General features: G+C 42.0%; 1 protein-coding gene across 4 annotated transcripts in view; it reads left to right on the plus strand.

Annotated features, from left to right (window-relative positions):
* robo1 (roundabout, axon guidance receptor, homolog 1 (Drosophila)) overlaps nucleotides 1-21,981 on the plus strand; it is a 294,093-nt gene that overhangs the window by 149,637 nt on the left and 122,475 nt on the right. The gene's annotated exons all lie outside the window — the stretch shown is intronic.

Genomic DNA, 21,981 nt, shown 5'->3' on the forward strand with positions numbered 1-21,981 from the left:
CACTTTCCTTTTAAAAAATGTACATCCACGTTGTTAACTCTTTGGGTGATCTACACTGCTACATTTTGGTTTAAAACAAATATCTTTTGCTACGTTGACGCCTTGCGTCCGCACTACTCCCTAAAACCGAGAAATTTGGAAACACTGCTGCCTCTGTTTTGGTTTGTAAACTCTGGTGTATTCTGGACAGGCACAAATGGAGACCTTTGGGAATGACGATGTACGTCTGTCAGTCTTATCAGTTAGTTAGGGTTACATACCTTTTAGTAACAGTTCCACCTTGTCATCGGTTTAAAGCAAATAAATCCCTACTCTTACTTTACGTTATCGTTGTTCTTCCTCCAAAGTATTTTCTGTATTATCAATTTATACATTCATGATTTTCAACCTCGGAGTAACTCAGACAATCTTTTTTCATACGGTTGTCAGACGTGTTAGTATGGACGGAGATTAGTTCTGCTCCCGGAGCTAAAACTCTTGTATGGAGAGAGATTGTTGTTGTCTTAGAACGCCCGTTGAAAATCAAAAACCTAGTAGTGTAGATGTAGCCTAAGTGTGAGTATGTATAGTGCTGGGCTGTGGGAGGGGTGCTCCGTTTAATCAGCCCCAGCAGCACAGAGCCATTGAGATTTGACAAATTGACTTGTAAGTGCTGATAAATTGCCGAGCCCTTCCACCTCCTACATCATGACATTATGACAGGACACAGCGGGTTTCAGGGCCAAGTAATGCCCAGAGACCACAGGTGAGACCCATCCCTGTCTCCTGTCTATCTTTACGATTACCTTTCACATGGCAATTTTTGAAAACAGTCATTAAAGCCGGCCTCGTCCCTTCAAGATCTCTCGCAGTTGCCCACTTTTTTTATTGGGTTCGTGAAATAGTGTTCTGGTATTCCCAATAGCCCCCAAATCATGTTGTTTCTGAGAGTTTAACCCTCCGAACTGATGTTGGGTGAGGGCAGTAGGTGTCATGAGAGAAATGGGAAAGTCTCAGGTCTGCTCTTTTCCCGGAGTTGAAAAATCTCACACCTGTGTGAGGCGACAGTGCCCATTAAGCTATATCTCTATAACTTTCACTAATACACATTAATCTGATCCTAATCCAAATCAAGCAGGGTTTTACACCCTAAGATCCAGGATTAGGCAGACTTTGGCTTAGTGAAACCACATGGTGGAATGTGGGAGGGCAGCCCGTGTCCTCTTCCTGTTCATGAGAACCGTGGCTAAGTCATTAATGACTGACGAGATAAACATTTCAGAGCAGTTTGTTTTAGGGCAGATAATTAGACGGTGACTCTTAATGATCTGCTTTCCCCCAACTGCTCTTCCCCTAATGACCTAAAAGCGCAGCTTAATTGGATTAATTAACAAATCCATCTGACGTCAATAGTTTGTAATTTGGCGTGGCTGCAGCTTGACTGATACGCATGTCTGCACGGAGAATCAGAGGATTTAGATAATTTTATAAAAACTGAGGATGCATGTCAATGCTCTGTGTGTCTCGGGGGTTTCACATTCCTCAGGAATTAACTGCAATGTCTCACCAGGCTTGAGTTTAGACTGTTGAGGAGAGTTATGCTCACTGCTTGCTGATAATGTTGTGACGTATTTAGCAAGTGTCACTTTGTCTGTCAAATTGTCTGTCAGTCTAAGCTCTACAAACGTATAGCCAGACAGAGTTAAGCTGTCCACACTAAGAATACTCTGGAACATAACTTCATATAAGCTTTTTAGTCTGGAGCTGGCTGATACTAGAAAGCAGCAGGCGTGTCCAGGATATTAGACTCATGGGTCAGTCCGTATAGTAAATGCATCTTGTTCTGACAGTTGACATGGAGCACAAACATTCCCTATTGCGGGAATGGTGCGGGAGTGATAAATGACCTGCTTATGAGAATAAAAAGGTGTTGTCTGGTTTCTGTCTAGGTTCACAAATGGCACGCTTTGAATTCCCACAGCTTTGCTTCCTTCTACGAAAAATGCAAAAAGTTTGCATTGCAGACGCAGCAATGCACGAGCAAATTACATAATGCTAATCCACGTTTGATTCCACAAAGCATATGCATGTTTACTTAATCTATCTCCACCGTGGATTAGTTTCCCCATGACTCCAGTAATATAGATGTGAGTGAGAAGGAAAGACGGTGAGGTGGGGAGGGTGTTTGTGTATGTGTGGGGTGGCGAAAGGGGTCTTAAGGAATCTCTTCATCCTCTTACCCATCCCCCACATTTTTTATTTTGGCCCATTTTTTTTTAAGACTTGCCTTTTTTGTGACTGGCCAGTGCAGAGCCTTTCTTGAATAAAGAAGGCCGACACGCAGAAAAAGCCTGTGGGGACGGGGAGGGCGCATTGTGTCGCCTTTAACAGGGCGATTGTAAGGCATGGAGGAGGGGAAGAGAATGGTTCACGAGGGACTGAGGTTGGGTGAGGAGTGTAGAGGAGGGGGTGCACCTACACAAAGGCTACCCCAGGGTGTGGAAGGGGGATGGAGGGGGAAGAACGGAGGACGAAGGAGAGGACGGAGCAGTCAAACGTACCACGATACCCCAGCTCTGGGAATACTCTCGGTCGGGCTCTCTGTGCTCACGTTGCATATTCTTACTGGTCCCTCATGGCAGCGAATGTGCTGATTAGGGTGATAGTGGTGGAAAACTGTGAGGCAAGGACACTGGTGGTGTTTTTTTCTTTTAAAGGTGGACATTTGGGGAGAGGTGAGGTTGATGTGTAAAAGTGCTGAGTGAATAAACGATCCTGGTACAAAGCTTCAGTGTGGCATTGAAGGTTTGGTTTTGGTGTAGTATGCCAACGTCCCTCATATCTAAATTCTGCATGCTCAGGAACTCCCAGAAGGCTTGCCCTGGGCCTGGCATTTGCTGTGATGGAGAAGCCATGCTACCGTGGGGTGCTCTGCCGCCTTGTGCATTTTAAAAAGGCTCAGACCTGCCTCCCTTTCATTTTTCTCCACTGGGGAGACTGAGGTGGCATTGAGGAAGGCCTCTCCCCAGTATCCTTCTTTTCTTTCTCCCTCCCTGAGCTCAGGCCTCCTCCCAGCCTCTGTGACCATTCTATTACCCTCTCATTGCAAGGCCTGGATACACTATTGAAATGCTAAACCTCTCTTTGGTTATAACTGACAGGGGAAAATATACCATCAAAAGAGGCTGAGAGGAATAGATTAAATTAGCAGTTAAAAGAGAGACTGCTAATTAGTTGATTAACGTCTTTGGTTCCTCCCCCTCTTAGCTACACTGTTGTAGTTAAGATTCCCTCTGGTGCCAAGGATCTCCTTCCCTAAACATTATTTCCTGTTTATTTAAAAAAAATCATTTTGAAAAGCCACTCTCATCCAGAGCTGCATCAGCAGCTTTATGTACTTTATGAGTTCCTGTGGGCTAATTCTGTCACACAAAGACAGTGATAGAAGTGGGAGGGGTGCGCTCTATTTAAGAGTAAGTGCTGGAAAACATAATTAATGAGAAGGTGACCTTGAAATTCACTAACAGGACTGCTTTTGGAGCCGCTCCCACCATTTAGCTGTAACCATGGTGAGGAGGATTGAAATAACTGGGTGAATTTTCAACATGTAAATACACAGTTGCTCTGAACTGGGAGAATAACTCTAATCCTGATCTATTATCAGGCTCACCTGCTTTCTGCAAATTGGTGACATTTTCCTTAAATCTGATTTCACTATTGAAATGAACACAAATGAGTAATCCCAAACTGTCTTTTATCTTCTTTGCTGTACTCTGCCACTTTAGGTTTGTAAAAAAGTGCCTCCACTATTGACGCTTTTAAACGGGAAAATACTTTTGATTTAGGTCTATACTGACAGCATCTGGGGTGTCATTTATAAAACTGTGCGTAGGATCCTTACTATAAGTGTATGTGCGCCCAAAAGGCCAAAATGGTGTACGCCAAAAAAAAGTCAGATGTCTAAAACCGTGTGTACGCACACCTGTAAGCAATGTTCCCTTTATAAATCAGATATTACCTACAAGTGTGCGTACGTGGATCAGCCTCTTATCCCGCCCTGTACACGCCCATTTTTAACCATAAATAGTCAATGCAAAGCACCTCGTGAATGCTGATCAGTATGTTAATGACCCTGGCAGTTGTTACACCGAATCATGATGACTGGCAGAGAAAAAGCTAAAAACTTCTCAGACGTTCAGCAATTGCTGCAAATTTAATTATAATTTCGGCCTCTTCTATAGTGTAGGGAAACATGATCTATAACTGCATTTCTTAAAGGAACACACCGACTTATTGGGAATTTAGCTTATTCACCGTAACCCCCAGAGTAAGACAAGTCGATACATACCATTCTCGTCTCATCTATCATCTGCGTGCTGTAACGCTGTCTGACGGTTCCAGCATTAGCTTAGCCTAGCACAGATCCTGCAGGTAACTGGTTCCAACTAGCCTACTGCTCCCAATTGTGACAAAATAACGCCAACATGTTCCTATTTACATGTTGTGATTTGTAGAGTCACAGCGTGTACAAAAAAACATCTTCTAACAGTAAACAAACCGGGAACTATATTCTCAGACAGGCTTGCTGCGAGCATATCACTCCGCCCAAGTACTATAGTCTTCCACCTGAGAATATAGTTCCCGGTTTGTTTTCAGTTAGAAGATGGCTGTGTCTCATGTTACGGTGTTTTTTGTACACGCTGTCACTCCACAAATCACAACATGTAAATAGGAACATGTTGGCGTTATTTTGTCACTTATTCGGAGCAGTAGGATTGCTGGAACCATTCACCTGCAGGTTCTGTGCTGGCCTGATGCTGCTGGAGCCGTCAGACAGCATTACAGCACGCACGGAGATGAGAAGGGTATGTATCGACTTGTCTAACTCTGGGGGTTACGGTGAATAAGCTAAATTCCCAATAAGTTGGGTGTTCCTTTAATAATACGTCCAAAACGGCAGGCGTTATGGCACTCGGCAGCTTCGATATACCAGACGTATATAATAAGATTTAACAGAACTATATATTATATCCAAGATTATATATAATATTTATTTAAAAAAGACACTTAGGTCTGCCATTTCCCTCTGGAAACAGCTGGTTTCACCCAGAGTGGTTAGGACCTGTATTTGGACCGGGATATGGCATGGTTCCGGCGCCTTGCCCTCTCTACTGGTCCCAATTCAGTACATAGATCCACGAGCTCAGCTTTAGAAAATCTAAATCGGCATATTAGCCAGTCATCGTCATGGTCCCTGAAGTCTCTTTTTCTCCTGATTCTTCCATTGGGGGTTAGTCCTCCTGTATGGCCAGCAGTGCCATCATGCAGCATTACACAAGGGGTCACCGCAGTATTTATATGTTTACAACAATTTGTGATTGTTAACACCTTGCCAAAATCACAGCATCAACTAGTGGTATCCCCACTCTGAGATACAATTTGAAGACGAAAGAAAGTAATAGGATAACCCACTTTTCTTCATGCAGGTTTTGTCACAAACAGTATTAAAGTTCAGACTAATAACGAGGACATTAAGGGTAACGATTGCGCAATAGCTTAACGGCTGTATTTCCAGACTTTGACATTTGATGATATATGCACAGTTTTAAAGGCAAGGCAAGGCAAGGCAGCTTTATTTGTATAGCACATTTCAGCAACAGGGCAATTCAAAGTGCTTTACATAAAACATTAAAGAGCAGTTAGAAAACAATTAAAAAACAATAATAAACAAATTAAAAACATTAAAAGACAAGAATAAAATTGATAGTGCAGTATAAGAATAAAAGTTACAGTGCAGTATAAGAAATTAAAGTTAATAAAATAGATTATTTAAAGAAAAGCAACATCAAAAAGATAGGTCTTTAGCTTAGATTTAAAAGAACTGAGAGTTGCAGCGGACCTACAGGTTTCTGGGAGTTTGTTCCAGATATGTGGAGCATAAAAACTGAACGCTGCTTCCCCCTGTTTAGTTCTGACTCTGGGGACAACAAGTAGACCTGTCCCAGACCACCTGAGAGGTCTGGGTGGGTCATAATGTAGTAACAGATCAGAAATGTATTTCGGCCCTAAACCGTTTAGTGATTTATAAACCAGTAAAAGTATTTTGAAATCAATTCTTTGAGGCACTGGAAGCCAGTGTAGAGACTTCAGTACTGGAGTGATGTGATCCACTTTCTTGGTTTTAGTGGGGACTCGAGCAGCAGCGTTCTGAATCAGCTGCAGCTGTCTGATTGATTTTTTAGGGAGACCTGTAAAGACACCGTTACAGTAGTCAAGTCTACTGAAGATAAAAGCATGGACAAGTTTTTCCAGATCCTACTGAGACATAAGCTCTTTAACCCTTGATATATTTTTAAGGTGATAATAGGCTGATTTTTTAATTATGTTAATGTGGCTTTTAAAATTTAGGTCTGAGTCCATGACTACACCAAGATTTCTTGCTTTGTCTGTTGTTTTTAACATTGTCGTTTGAAGCTGAGCGCTGACTTTCAATCGTTCCTCTTTTGCTCCAAAAAACAACCACCTCCGTTTTTCTTCATTTAATTTAAGAAAGTTCTGGCACATCCAATCATTAATCTGTTCAATGCACATATTTAATTGTTGTATTGGGCTATAGTTCCCTGGCGATAAGGTTATATAAATTTGTGTGTCATCCGCATAACTATGGTAACTTATTTTGTTGTTTTCCATAATCTGAGCCAGTGGAAGCATGTAGATGTTGAACAGAAGAGGCCCCAGAACTGAGCCTTGGGGAACTCCGAACGTCATATTTGTATGCTCAGATGTATAATTACCTATAGACACAAAGTAGTCCCTATTCTTTAAATAGGATTCAAACCACTTTAGTACTGAGCCAGAAAGACCAACCCAGTTTTCCAATCGGTCAAGCAATATGTCATGGTCTACCGTATCAAATGCAGCACTGAGATCAAGTAATACTAAGACTGAAATTTTGCCACTATCTGTGTTTAAGTGGATGTCATTAAAGACTTTAACAAGAGCTGTCTCAGTGCTGTGGTGTGGTCGAAAACCTGACTGGAAGGCATCAAAACTGTTGTTTAGCGATAAGAAAAGGTTGAGTTGTTGAAAAACCACTTTTTCTATGATTTTACTTAAAAATGGAAGGTTTGATATTGGCCTATAGTTGCTCATTAGTGTCGTGTCTAGATTGTTCTTTTTTAGGAGTGGCTTGATGACTGCAGTTTTCAGGGCCTGTGGGAAGATACCTGAGAGCAGAGATGTGTTTACAATCTGTAGAAGATCAGAAGCCAAACAATTCGAAACATTTTTTAAAACACCCGTTGGTAGAATATCAAGGCAACAGGAGGAGGTTTTCAGATGTTGTATAATGTCCTCCAGGTTTTTAAGGTTGATCGTATGAAATTGTGTCATGTTGGAATTTGTTTTGCGTGCACACTGTGACAACACATATCCTGTACTTGATATGGAAGCACTGACTGTTTGTCTAATTTTCTGAATTTTGTCTGTGAAGAAGGAGGCAAAGCCATTGCTAGCCTTGGTAGACAACAGTTCAGATGCTATTGGTACTGGAGGGTTTGTTAATCTATCAAAGATAGATATTTAGTTATTTACACTGTGTTCTGCAGTTATCTAATGCTAGGGTATTTGATGCTATCCTGTATTCCATGCAGTCGGGCCGTCTCCTCCTCCTGCGCTCCTTAGTGGACAATGTGACGGCGAGACAGCGCTGATTAAATATTAAAAACACATTTTTATTTAAGATTTGAGTTGGAGGTGTTTATGGAACAGTTATCACTTAGTAAAAGCGCAAATCACACTGTTGGATTTAATCTTCATGGTAACGTGGATGATATAGAGTGAAAGAATGTGCGTGAGGCATCAATACTAGAAAATATTACGAGTAATCTTATTCCCATTTACTCTCTGCAGTCTGACTTCAGTTCACCACCTCACCATCTGCGTCGCCAATTCCTATTTTGTCTCCAAAATGTGCGTACGCATGGTTCAGAGTTTGCGTTCACTGTTTCAGTCTCCTTCCACTGTACAATGCTCCCTGTAACACAGTCACTCTCTCTTTCTCCCACATCCGCTCTCCTCGCATCTACAATGAAAGCTCTGATTGAAAAACAGTTGATACACCGGCTGAGAGACAGGTTCTTCAGGCTTTAAGCACAAGATTGCGTTTGCGTTTTGCTGCGTTTTTTGTCACCAAGTCTTAATAGGAAGCTTCATAGTTAAAACTATAAAAGAAGTGCACTTAAGGTTTAGAGCCTAACCTCCGTTTCCCTACATGCACTTGGCCTCATTAATCTCACCTTTTTTTGACTTGAGACATTGTTGCAAAATGTCTGAAGGCACTTTGTGATAAATGCTGTCCTACTTGACTGTTGTGATTCTTTCTGACGTTCAGTCTTGACAGCCGGTGTTTATCCCGACGCATTATGTCCTTTAATCAGAGCAGACTATTCACTTCTGTCCCCACCTCTGCTCAATGCTTTCATCCTTTTGACATCTTGAAGTGTATTTGGTTTCCTCTCTCTGGGTAGCCAAAGCCAAAATTATTCAAAGTGTTTTCGTGACCCATTGACTTTGCTTGAGCTGAGCTCTTTTCTTTGCATTTGCTTTTTCATTTTGTGCGATAGAAATGTGGGTATTTTATTCAGACATCAAAAGCATACATGGACTTTGCACTCATGTTCTATTGTCTCTTTTTGGCAGGGCAAGGCAGACTACACCCTTCTTGATAGACACTGATGAAGCAAAAATTATGGATTTAAAACTATATAACGTTTAAGCTGAAATCTGTCTCTTTATTGGCTTTCAATGTTGATCACTTTTTAAAGGGGGAGGAGGTATCCTCTGGGTGGTTATTTCCACTTACAGAACAGTTTGAAAGGCTGTTGGTGAAAGGTATATTTCTTCTCTTGCATTTGTCATCACAGCTGTCTAGCGCAGATCTGACCCCCTTCAGAGAACAGGTTTTCTTAGAAATAGTTTTCAGATGTCTGACTTTTTTTTTTGCTATCAGATGACAGACTCAAATTAAGGAAGTAGGGTACATTTATGACCAAGTCTTTTTTTTTTGTTTTGTTGCATGAAAAGAAAACAGCATTTGGTTAGATACACTGTGTACCTGGACAGTTGGTATGTGTCTTGAGGAGAGGACGTGGTAAGTGGGTGCTGGAAAGCACACAGGCCAGTGAGCAGTTGTCTGCAGAAGGAAATTTAATTTTAATGCCAGACTGGGCACAGTCTCCCCTCTGTGGATGTCAAAAGAAAAAGGCTTCTTGGCAGACTTTGCCCCTTCATTAATTTTGACCAAATATTTACTGTGCATCACATGGCATGCCTTACATCCCACTCTTATTTTTCCAGGCCAGGTTTCGAACAGTTTGGGGCGATTTGTGTTCCATTTGGCTGGACTCGGGCCATGCCCCACTCAACAGGCCCATGCTGGTGTCTCTGGGATCTGGCCACATGAGAACCTGGCTCCACTGAGTCTTAACCTTCGCTATGCCTCTGGGAGCCACGTTTCACTTTAATAATACCTTGTATCCACAGCTACAGTGCATGAACCACTGTCACATATATGCATGCACATGCACAAGCTTTCACACATTGGCGGCCCAATGTTATGTGCTCTGTGCTTACCCTTTGACCTAAAGGGCACCAGAAGGATATGTGCCAAGTTTCTGCACTCTGCTTTACCGTTGTACCCTCGTCTGAATGCTGTAACTGGAATTCCCTTTCAACACCCAGCTGTCTGAGATTTGCTTTAGAATGTGTTTGGGCGAACATTTAGAATAGCCTACATAAGGTCATTGGCTCTGCTCTCAGGGACTGTAATACAACACTGGTCCAACAGTAGACCTGTATCAGCCGCTGCCATCAACTAAATAACATTTAAAAAGCATTAGGTGCTTTTTGGCCGTGCCTGCCCTGATTCACTTTGGCTTCTCTTCAGAGCTGTTCTTTTTCTTGGCACCGAGCCCAAATGCCATAGTCCCTGTGGCTGGGCTGTGCCAGCTGAGTGTGCTGGTCCTTCTTCCTCCTCGATGTTCGCCAGCCCCTCCCCTGCCTTCCCTCTACTTCTAGCTCTCTATCCCAGGCTACACTACCACAATATGGTTTAAAAATGAATATCTTTTGCTACGTTTACGCTAGGGTTGGGAATCACCACAGGCATCATTATTGTGATTTTAAACATACTGCAATATATTGCAATTCCCAATTTTAAACATGTCACCAAAATGAAACTTTGTCAACATCTGTTTTATCTAAAAAGATACATTTCTCTGTTTGTTCATCTCACATCTCACATGTATAATAATAGATACCTGGCGTCTGTGTATGGATACAGTATTGCCACGGAAAATATCGCAATACTTATCTGTTAGGTAGGTTTACATAATCAGTAACAATCCCACCTCGTCGTCAGTCCGAGCAAATAAATCCCTGCTCTTACTTTTCGCCGCTGTTGTTCTTTCTCAAAAGTCTTTTCTGTAATTTCAATTTATACATTCATGATTTTCATCTGCAGAGTAACGACAATCTGCTTCCTGTTACCACCGGCACGTGCATGCCCAGTGTATGCCAATGGTCATGTGATATGTGTTGTCAGTTGCGTTAATCTGGACGGAGATTAGCTCTGCTACTGGAGCTAAAACTCTTGTGTGGGCGGAGGTCGTTTTTGTTTCAAAACCTCGCTTAAAAAAATGAAAACATAGTAGTGTAGATGTAGCTCCAGCCCCCGTCATGGCCGCTCACAGGAACGGAATTACTTCAGCCAGTCCAGAGAGTGACACAGAGGATTATTATTATTGTATTGTTATGGACACAGAACTGAGCAGACAGCAGATGTTAAAATCAGTTAAGCACACTGGTTTGTATACATTAACCCTAATGTTTCCATTCCCCTGCAATAATTGCATAATATAGTGTGACTGTTAAACTTATGTTTATAATCCAATGCTTTAAACTAAATAATTGTTTTTCAAAGCACTAAACAAATTGTTTTGCTGAAATACAATGTATTAATCCCGTGAGAATTTTAAGGCTAGCAGTTGATGAAAGAACAAGTCAGCAGTGAGACTCCTGCTGTCCCCTGTTGGGAAATAAATGTACCAGCATATTCAATTACCCCCGCTTCTCCTGTCCTGCTGTAGCAGGGTGCTTTGATGTATCACTGAGAACGCACTGGTCAAACCTCATTAAAAACAGGCAATGCTGGAAAACAAAAACAAGAAGTAATTGCCCACTCACACTCCCTTGTGCTTCTTTTCCGTAATCCCCCCCATGCTCCAAACCTTGACTGTGGCGCATACACAAGCTTCCTAATAGAGGGTCTAAGGCTGGCACATACTAATTACGGCTCTTTTCCCAGGATCTCAGCTCTGCTGAAGGAATGACATCCCTGACACCGGTGTCGGGGTAATTTCATGAGAAATACGGGCCGGGTTTTCTCCTTAGGTCATCTCTGTGAATATGCAGGGTCAACTCGAGGAGGCTGCTCAGAGTCAAACACAGACATTGTGAATAGATAGATGGATGGATGGATGGATGGATGGATGGATGGATGGATAGATAGATACGAGACCCACATCCAGACAGACCGACTCTTTGCTTGCATCTGCCCTGCTCTGTTCAGCTCATCTGCCTGCATGGTTTCCAGAGCCAATTTGACAGGCAGCTTCCTAACAAGCATTCCAGTCTTTCCCACTACAGATTTCCTGCTTGTCTCAGTGAATGGATATAATAAAGCATAGGAGATGCGTTTGTCCTGCAGGAATGAATTCTACCCTCATGGCCTTCTGCAGACTTTGACAGTTTTTATTTGTGTCTAATGACACTCGCTGGGGCTGCTTGGCATCAGGACTAGAGCTACAACTCATCCACAATTGTGTCCCTTGGGTTCTTTTGAAAATTCATTATTGTATAGTATATCTTCCCCTTGTCGTGTCGTTTCACAGTTATGCCCTATGTTTCTGACAATTTATATGAAATTCCTATGCCTGGTTTCTATTGTTAATGAATAAACCATGATTCTTTATATGAAGTTTCCATTCATAACTTGCCTACAAGCTAACCGACGACACAAAGATGGCTTTGTCGTCTTTGGTTGACTTAAGAGGTGTTTCATGAGCATCAGCGCTGCTTTATCATACTTGCGATCGTGCCTGGTGTCTTTCAAATGTGTCAGGCCCGTATTGGGGAATGCCTGGAGCAGAAGTGGAAATACTGCTCCTATTGTCGTAGCTCCAGATGGGGGCCCCAGAGCAAAGGAGCACTCTGCTGGGGCTGTCTCACTCCCGGCCTGGCCCACCAGGGGAGAGTCAGGGATGTGTTTCCCAGCTGACATAGCCAGATTTGGGGCTTTTGTGCTTTAGGCCTAGGGGACCTTTGTATTCGGATCCCATCCTGATGAGCAACAGTGATTATACCACAGCCCTAGAGAGCATATGTTGGTAAGCTGGACGATCAAAGGCAACACCAGTGATAATAATGTGCTGCTGACCGATCTTAATATTTTATTAGTCCATTTACAGAACTGTTAAAAACTGTAGTTTTTTCTTAAATAGTTTTAGGCATTTAATGCTTTTTTATTTAGGCAGAAATAGACAGGAAAGTGTAGAGAGAGGGTGCGGTTACGACTGAACCCTAATGGTACGTACGCACCCTACCCAGTGAGCTACCGGGCCACCCCAACTGGAACATGTTTTGTGGTTTACAAATCATTGGTCTACTTTCCTGTGTATCACACCTTCCTATTGTTTGAAATGAAATTAATTGTGTTGGGAGCCTTACAGAGTGTCAACAGTATGTGGACTTTTTCTGATTACTTCTTTAACCTTGTTCAATGTCTTGGCCTTAATAATAACAAAGGAGCTTTGTGTCATGCTTGCATTACCAGCCACCTTTTACTCAAATATCAAAAGAAGCATTGTAATCATCTGTGAGCATGTGGACTTTGTTTCTATAACAGCAAATACAGCTAAACAATCAAATAATGTAGCTTTGGCTAGCAGTGTTGTGTGTACACTCTCAGGTAGTGTGTTTTGGGTTTGCTTTGATTAAAAAAAGCACACATTTGGACGGTAGTACTATTCTTTTTTTTTTTTGGAAACCGATATCTTCTTCGTTCTCAAGTGCTGCTGTAGCATCAGCGAGGAAACCGTACCCCGTTCTGTTTGGTAAACTGAGACAAAGAGATGAGGAAAGAAAGAGGCCATAAAGATATCCATCATCCCCCTCCATCACCCCACCTCTGGGTCCCCATACACACTCACACACGGGGCTCTAATCCTGCCTCTTAGGAGTGTAAGTGATAGCCTTGTGTAACATTAAAAACAGGAGTGATCTGATGCAACTGGCAAAGTCATTCATGCAGGGCATTCCAGGGTGGGATCCTGATGTTGAAACGAGAGAGATTTGGTTTCCCTTTCCTGTTAATGTCATCTGATCAGCACGAGTGCGGTACCTTACCTTTTCGCTTTGCTTCCGTCTCTCCCTCTGTTTCTCCCTCTTATCTCTGCCCTCTCCGTTATCTTCTCTAATTCAACAGAAAAGGGTGCCTTTTCTTTTGCTTTCAGTCATTTATTGCCAGGTACCGTCCCGAGCAGGCGTGGCTCCAGTCTCCGCCTGGCTGCCCCGAGGGACACGCCCTCTGCTCTTATCTCTGCCATAAATCCCTCTTAAGTCCTCTAATCATAGATTAATGGGACTGTAGATAGGGAGTGCCCTACTGTGCTTGGCCTTCCTTATCATAGACTCATATTCAATATATCTGCCATTGCTCAGCTGGACATCTGATATGGGGTGTGATGACACCTCCCAATTATAGCATCTGTCTTTATAGGATTCTGTGACCTTGATGTTTATGGATGAAATAAAACTTGAACTAAAATATTGCTAATTGCTCACATGATTGCTCATTGCTCACATGTCATCCTAGGCTGGGATTGTTTATACTATAGTGAGAACAGGACTGAATGACACAGCATTGTGAAGTTTGGTTTATCATTCAAGGAAGTAGACACATTATCCCGTCTCCCTACCTCAGGGGACGACAGTGACAACAGATCTAAATTGCTTCCCTGTCCCTCTCCCCTGTGAGTTCTGTGGGGTAAAGGGCAGGTGCCTGGCTCCTTTCCTCCTCCTCATGCTCTACCAAGAGAGGAGCCATGGAAAAGAGCTGTGAGAGACGGAGGCACATTTGCTTTTTAAGCGAGGGAAATCACTGGACCTGAACTTATTACTTCAGCTAGGTGATTGTTTTTGTCTGTTTTTTGGGCCTGCCTTTCTGCTTCTCTCCGTCTTTATGCTGAGAGTGATTAGTAATAAAAATGCAGTACACATGAGGTCGCCTGTGGGGCTACATGAGCTTTTAATTGCAAAGGGCAAACCCGCTGTGTTTAAGGAGTGACCCTGGCTCTGACTGAGCTGACCCTGTCTAGCTGTTTCTTATCCTGAGGCTGCTCAGAGTCTAAGTTGTAGTTTTAGGGTCGCCTTTTATGCTTTCAGTCTGAGTAGTTAGATTGATTACTGCCTCCCAGACATGTACGCTTTGCTGTGCCGCAAACAAGATTTTATTGCATTTTGTTGTATTTGACATCTTGGCTATTTAATATGACAGTAAATGTTCTCATTAAAATTCTTCCATTACTAACTGTGGCATTATGTAATCATACACAATCAATAGTGCAGCTATAGTGTCAATAGTATGGGAAGTAGTAGTCAAATCAGCCATTATAAAAACCACAAGTTAATAAAACAATCTAAACTTAAATAATGTTTCCCCCTTTCTTACTGAGATATAGGCTATACACAGTACCAGTCAAAGGTACTGTGTTCACTTAAATTGGTACTGTATGTAGTTAAGTATTACTTAGATTTGTATCCATTTATTATCATATGTGTAGTCCATTAATCTATTCCTTGCAATGCAGACTTACAGCGACAGAGTGCACATATGGATGAAAGAGAGAAAAGTAAGTCATAGTAACTAAACTTTATTTAAAAGTGCCTTTCAAAGCCAGGGTTACAAGGTGCTGTATAGTGCATCATTGAACAAAAATAGAAAGTTAAGCGGGAGATAATATTATAAAAACAAACGAAAACACAATAAAATGAGCGTACGTATGGACAGAAATGGAGATGTAAGAAATCAACTTTCTTTGATCATGAAGCCTAATACTAGAGGTCGACCGGTAGTGGATTTTACCGATACCGATAGCTAGGTTGGGCCGTATTTGCCGATAACCGATTAATCGACCGATAGTATTTAGAATTGATACACCCACAGCAATGCTACACAAGCATGTGTGTTGTCTAAAACAGTTCTCCTACGTATTTGGAGTCATCCAGTGCAAAAATAAACATAATGAGCATTATAATTCATATAAAGGACAAACTATTTACATTTCTTCAAAAAAGGCCCAAATGTATGCCAAATCTCAAAACAGTGACGCCATTCTTCTCTGTAGAACGGTTTAGAACGGTAACAGACGATCTCTGACCTGGAGGGATCTATCTTTCCCACTATATACTCTCTGTGTGACGGACCTGCCTTCCCATTGGTTGAAAACATAAACAAAGGCATCATGGGAGATTCCCTTGTCGGTAGCACGGAGTTAGCGGCAGAAATGACCGAAAACATGATGAATTATGGACATCAAGTGGATAAATCTTGGATGTAACAGTTTGGATTTAATGCTCAACTACCCCAAAAAAAGGCACAAGTTCCAGGCTGGATAGAAAATCACCTGTAAAGGCTAGAAAGACACCAAAGACACCCCCGTGACGGCTAATTTGTTAGCTTTTAGCTGCAGCAATCAGTAAGTCTCTACGTTTAACTGTTATTAAATTATCTAAATATGAATCAGAGGTGCTGTTTGGGATCGTGGACGATCCATTTGGGTCGGACTTGCGTTCATTTTTGTCAGTGTTTTAACCGCTTGAGGTTAGTTAGCCTACTACTAATATTTAGCGTCATCTCAGCCTCAAAAGCAAACAAACATACTGTGCTGTTCTTTCTCTACTAATGCAGCATCTATTCAACAAATTAATAACTTTATAATGATATGACAAAATATACTGTATACATACCTTTTTGCTGTCGATGCTTTAAACGCACATCTGATGTCAGCCTTCTCCGCACAGCGTGTGCTCTCCGTGCAGCGCGAAGTAACACGTGTCGGAAATAAACAACACGAGGCATCAGTGATAGTTTTTATTTCGCCTCTAGAGGAGCTATTGTAATGCATGATGCCAGCAGAGCCTTCTCAGCTCTGTGTACTGTGGAATGAATGACAGCGTGCGCTTCTCAGCCGCTCCAGCAACGGACGCAACCTGAAAAAACTATCGGCATGGATTTTTGCCGATAACGATAGTTCCACCAATCAACTATCGGTGCCGATTAATCGGCAAAACCGATGAATCAGTCGACCTGTACCTAATACAACTCTGTATCATTCTCTGGCTCATCAGTGAAGTGTATGGGCTACACAGCGGTCTGGTGTCTTTGCTAACGACTAGTGACAAACAACTGACAGCTGTCTCATATGAACAGGTCCAGCACTGTGTTATATTCTTTTCTCCTGTATAAAGTGACTGTATTCTCACTGCGCTGCATTTTTCGCGAACTCCGATAACATCTACAATTACATCTTTCTCGCCTGCATCCAGGCGCTGCCTCACTCCCTCTTCCTCTCCTTGCACTTCTCATGCATCAGTTCAGCATTCTTGCCTGTGGAGTGGCTGTGGCTGCTATGTCCAACAGTGTATTGGTTTTTTTGCCGTCTGTAAAAAAATTCTAAAACTCTATAATTATTTTTCCGGGTCATTTAAATGAATACAAAAATATTATTGTTGATATATAGTATGATCTCATGCTGTTGTACAGTGGTGGAATGTAACTAAGTAAATTTACTCAAGTACTGTACTTAAGTACAAATTTGTTCTCTTTTCATGCCACTTTCTACTTCTACTCTGCTACATTTCAGAGAAAAATATTGTACTTTTTACTCCACTACATTCATCTGACAGCTTTAGTTACTTTACAGATTAAGATTTTTTTAATTATAAATCAAACTACCCAACAATATACATGTCTATAGGTCAAGCTGAAATGATTAGCCGATTAAACACTTTGATTGACAGAACTGTTTCGATATTTTCCAGTCTCATTGAATACTTTTACTTTTAATACTTTAAGTAGCTACATTTTCCTGATGATACATACTTTTGCTTAAGTAATATTTTAATGCAGGACTTTTACTTGTAACAGAGTATTTTCTACAGTGTGGTATTAATCATTTTACTTAAGTAAAGGATCTGTATACTTCTTCCACCACTGCTGTTATATTGACAAATCTGATGGAGTTTACCACAATGATTGCCCCTGTTCATTCTGTTATGCTCTATTTGTATGATCAGTAGCAGTCTATCTCTTATGCATATTATTTCGTTGTCAGATTGAGGAAGCAGGCTTATCTCGTGGAATATAGATTCACAGTTCATCCACTCCTGTTGCAGGGTGAAAATCCAGTTCAGCCCCAAGACACAGATGAATCGATATGAGGTGGTAGCCATAATGTTAATATACAATGTATGCCTAGTAATCTAATGGACAGCCCAGTGACCTTGGCTTCTCGAGAACCATCACAAATCCCGTGATCATGCCCTGTCTATCAATGATTGGATTGGGGAAACAGCCTGGATTTTAGTGTGGGCAAATACCCCGGAGGTCTTCATAAGTCCTAGGATGCATACAGATACTGTGTGGGTACTCATGGGTCAGTTTCTGGGTCTGGACCCTTGTGGGGGCTACGCGGATGGGTCTGTTCAATTCAGTGTGCCTATTGTTGCTGTTGGGCTCCCATGGTTTCTTGTTCATTACTGAGATTGCTTTTAGCATTGAGCGCAAAGATACAAAGAATTGTAGTTTTTTTTAATTACCTCCACAGCAAGCACCAGCTCCCTCAAGCATAGTTTTGTGTGTGTGTGTGTGTGTGTGTGTGTGTGTGTGTGTGTGTGTGTGTGTGTGTGTGTGTGTGTGTGTGTGAGAATAAATGAGAGAAAAGAAACACCAAGCGCTTCAGCATCAAGTGCGAGGGTTAAGGGAGAAGCAGAATCTTGCCTCAGGCACCAATCGATCAGATCCTTGCAGTAGAAGTCCCAGCTTCCCTTTGGTGAGGCTGTGTATTGCATTAGCTCATCTCACATTTTCTGACTGCGAGTGAAGAAGGGGGGTGGAGAGGGGGATAGAAAGTAGGAGAGAGGGCGGTTGAAAGCGGCAGAGGAGAAGGAAGGGCAGTGCTTTGAAATAAAGGGAGGGTTAGACGACTCGAAGCGAAGCGAGAACGAGACGCTGAGCAGCGTGGTTCAGCAGTGAATTGTGCACTCTGCTCCTCTCTTGTTTCTGGCTCAGATTTGGTCCTAGGAGTGTGCTGTAGAGAAGGAGTAAAGTTAGCATTTTGGCCATATTCTAAAATTATGCACCTGTAGAGGAGGATGTGGGAGTGTTTGTGCCATGACAGAATAATCCTTTACACCTCTGTGTCTTTTTCCCCTGCTGAGGGGTAATGGAGCTGAAGTAACTGGGGTCATTCAAAGTGTCTGTGGGGATCAGTACAACACACACACACACACACACATGCACACACATGTACACACGTGCACACACATGCACACAATGAATTCAATCAGGAACAAGGAAAGCATAATAGCATTCTGTAACTGATACATTGTCGCACCCACTCACTGCTCAAAACACCCACCCACACATACTTAGGAATTACACACAAAACACTTAAATGTGTTTAAAAGTTAAATATGAACTACTGAATATGTGTTGCTTATTCTTACCAACTTCCCTGTAACAGGATACTGTAACTTACTGTATTGGATTCTCAGTCTGCATCTTAATCATGCAGATCGGGTTAATCATCTACAGTAAACAGCCGCTGATCAAACACAGCACTGCCTGCTGCACAGCTCCCTCCCAGCGGGCCACATCTAAATAGTTAATGGTCCTCCCATAAAACTCCAAACTTCAGACCCTTTCAAATTAGAGAGGAGCTATCTAAATCAGGAATGGAATGGGCAGAGCAGATAGCGCGGAGCTCTTTAATAAAACATATTAGCCTGACTTGTCTGGTGAAGAGTGGTAGTAGTGGTGCAGTCGCTGTGGTGGTAATGGGCCTGCATATGCTAGCATAGCGAGGCGTGTTAGCTCAGCTCTTTGCTCCAGTTTGCTGTCCGACCAAAGGGTGCGCCTCATTAGCATATGGTCTGTAGGTTCAAAAGCTTGGGACGGGAACAGGTTACAAATGGAGGTTAATAATCTCAGTAGTTCTTCAGCTAGCTCCAATAGCCAGGAAGCACAGACATGTATTTTTTTAATTAACTTTATTCAGCGTCAGACTAATTCATTCTTGCTAAAGGCTTGATATGCCACTGTCTCTAATTCTCCATCTGTTCCTTTCGGTCTCTCAGAAATGCTTTAATCTCTACAGATGTGTTTTTCATACGCATGGAGTGTCTATAGAATGACATGCTGAATTACAGGGATTTCTGTGAGAGACGTCTTATTTGTTGTTTTGACACTAAATAATGAATCATCAACTGATTGGTGTTAGTCTAATTGCTCTAAATATAGTTTATGTTACTTGCACATTGTGAATACAGTGTTCTGTCCATTGAACTGCATCATTTCATTGTTTTCAACTAAAGGCTATCTGAAAATAAATGCTTATATGAATAAATAACCAGTGGCCTCACTTATTATGGCTTATTAAATTATGGCATATTGGCTTTTTGTGATATTTTTTCCACTATCATTGCAGCACATTGCAGCAATACACAACCACTGCAGTTTGTCACCAATAGTTTTAAGGCTCTGACACACCAACCTGACGGCCGACTGATCAGTCGGCTCCCAGAGGTCCAAAAAGTGCCTAAGAAGACACCGAAGCGACGCCGACTTGAGCCTACGTTCTGCGTGTGCGCGAGACGTAATACGTCTCCATAACAGCAGGCGGCGCTAATCTGTATTGTTGCCCAAAAAATGAAAACCAGAAATGACGAACGTGTCACGTGGGTCTGGCTTCTCCAGCCGATAGTAATGGCGGCTTGTTCGAAATACGATTTCATATTTTACGAAAATAGTTCACTGAAATGTGTTTCTGAAAACATTTTAAGAGAGAAATAGGCCAGACAGTTGCTGAATCTGTCTTCATCTCAGATCGACCAAGGTCAGTTTAAAAGATTTTCGTCAGATTTTGAGAGGCGTCCGTCACTCATTCTGCTCGCCATTTCCGTGTTAGCGCCCCATTAATCAGATTGGTCATTGAGTCCGACTGCCCACCCTCCGACCCAGCAAGTCAGGTCGGCCAAAATGAAGGCCCATGGCCCCTCCGACTGACGGCACGGAACACACCAAACAGACTCGAGTCACCGACCTCGCCAGACTGTCTGACGGCCGATTATCGGGTTGGTGTGTCAGGGCCTTCAGAAAACACGTGCAGGACATAGACCAGGAACTCTGTCCCAAAGAAGAAGCTAACACAAGGTCTCATGGGAAAACGCAGTGTTCATTTAAAAGCAACAGGTGTCGAAGATGCATGCCCACATTAAAAAAAAAAATAAATAAAAATAAATCTATATATATTTTTATATAAGAAAGTCTGCCCTGTTATAAATGTAAGTTTAGAAATTACTTGGAAGGACTCATAATCATGATGTCCTTCATTGGGATACTGGATTAATTATATTTCATTGACCACACTACGCATTTGCGTTGAAGTGATTAATCTTTCCACAGAGCTGTCACTGATTATGCTGACTTTACTTAAAATATATGGCGACCACAAGAAGATGCCTTCTCAGCACCAGATTTGTAGGGTAAAGGGGGATGGGCAGAGGGCACATAAATGAGGCAGTGTGGCAAGTTCACCGGATGGTGGGTAAATTAATTGGCGGCCTGTGCCTCCAATTAGACCAGACTCTTTTTAATTGGTCCTGAATAGGCTCCAAAGGCCTATGCTGGGAGATATGGCGAGTGGGGAAAAAACTCTCTCTCTCACCCTCAGACACACACACACACACACACACACACACACACACACACACATACTCACATACTATTGTGTGCACAAAATGCATTCACAGCCATCAAGTCCCACCCTTCAGGAATTGACAACAGGAAGCTAATTTGCATGTAAAGCAGGTTTGATAGCTACAGCTGACTGGTCGGAGAGCAATAGTAATGGCCTGAGATAGCACTGGGGTGTTAACCCCCTTGGCACTGCTGTTGGCACTGCTGTTGGCGGCTGTGTCTTTCTTCAATAGTGTAATCTCTATTCCTGCTCCTTCTTTGTCCCTAAGATATGCGCTGCATCTATATCTTATCTTTTATCTTTTAATTTCCTTTTACCTTCAAGGTGTGTCATATTCTTGTTTACTGTTGCCTTCTTTTTCTTTGTTGCTCTTTGATCTAAGACATGACAGTCACATAGCTGGAGCAGTGCTAAGCATTACTAAAGGAGCTGTTACTGTAATTAAAGGGAGACTTTGCTCACAGATTGGTAGTTTATTTGGTCTTACCTGCATCAGCAGTACCTGTCATTGTACCTCAAAGAATATGTTCCACTACTTTGAAATGATATCTGTAGGTAAATGTGACCTACATATATCACTATATATTGTGGAGGTTTAAAGACGCATACTTGTTGAACGTGAATATTGTCAAGGTGATCGTTGAGCTGATCAAAAAGCACAAAAGGTTGACATTCTCACCTTACAGTCAATAATTACAACATGAATATAAATACAGTTAGAACTCTTGAGAATTGAATGGATTGCTAACACTGTATGGTAAAACGATTTCTGCTAGGTATTTCAGAGAAGCCTGCTATGCTAATTACATATTTCCGGAGGAAGGTATAGTTGCCTTTAAAACTGTCCCATTGAGTTTACTCCAACAGGCCTGTCGGCCTTATGTTTTATTATTTTATATTTCAA

This window comes from Perca flavescens, chromosome 3 (genome assembly GCF_004354835.1).
Source record: "Perca flavescens isolate YP-PL-M2 chromosome 3, PFLA_1.0, whole genome shotgun sequence".
In the NCBI taxonomy this organism is placed as follows: Eukaryota; Metazoa; Chordata; class Actinopteri; order Perciformes; family Percidae; genus Perca; species Perca flavescens.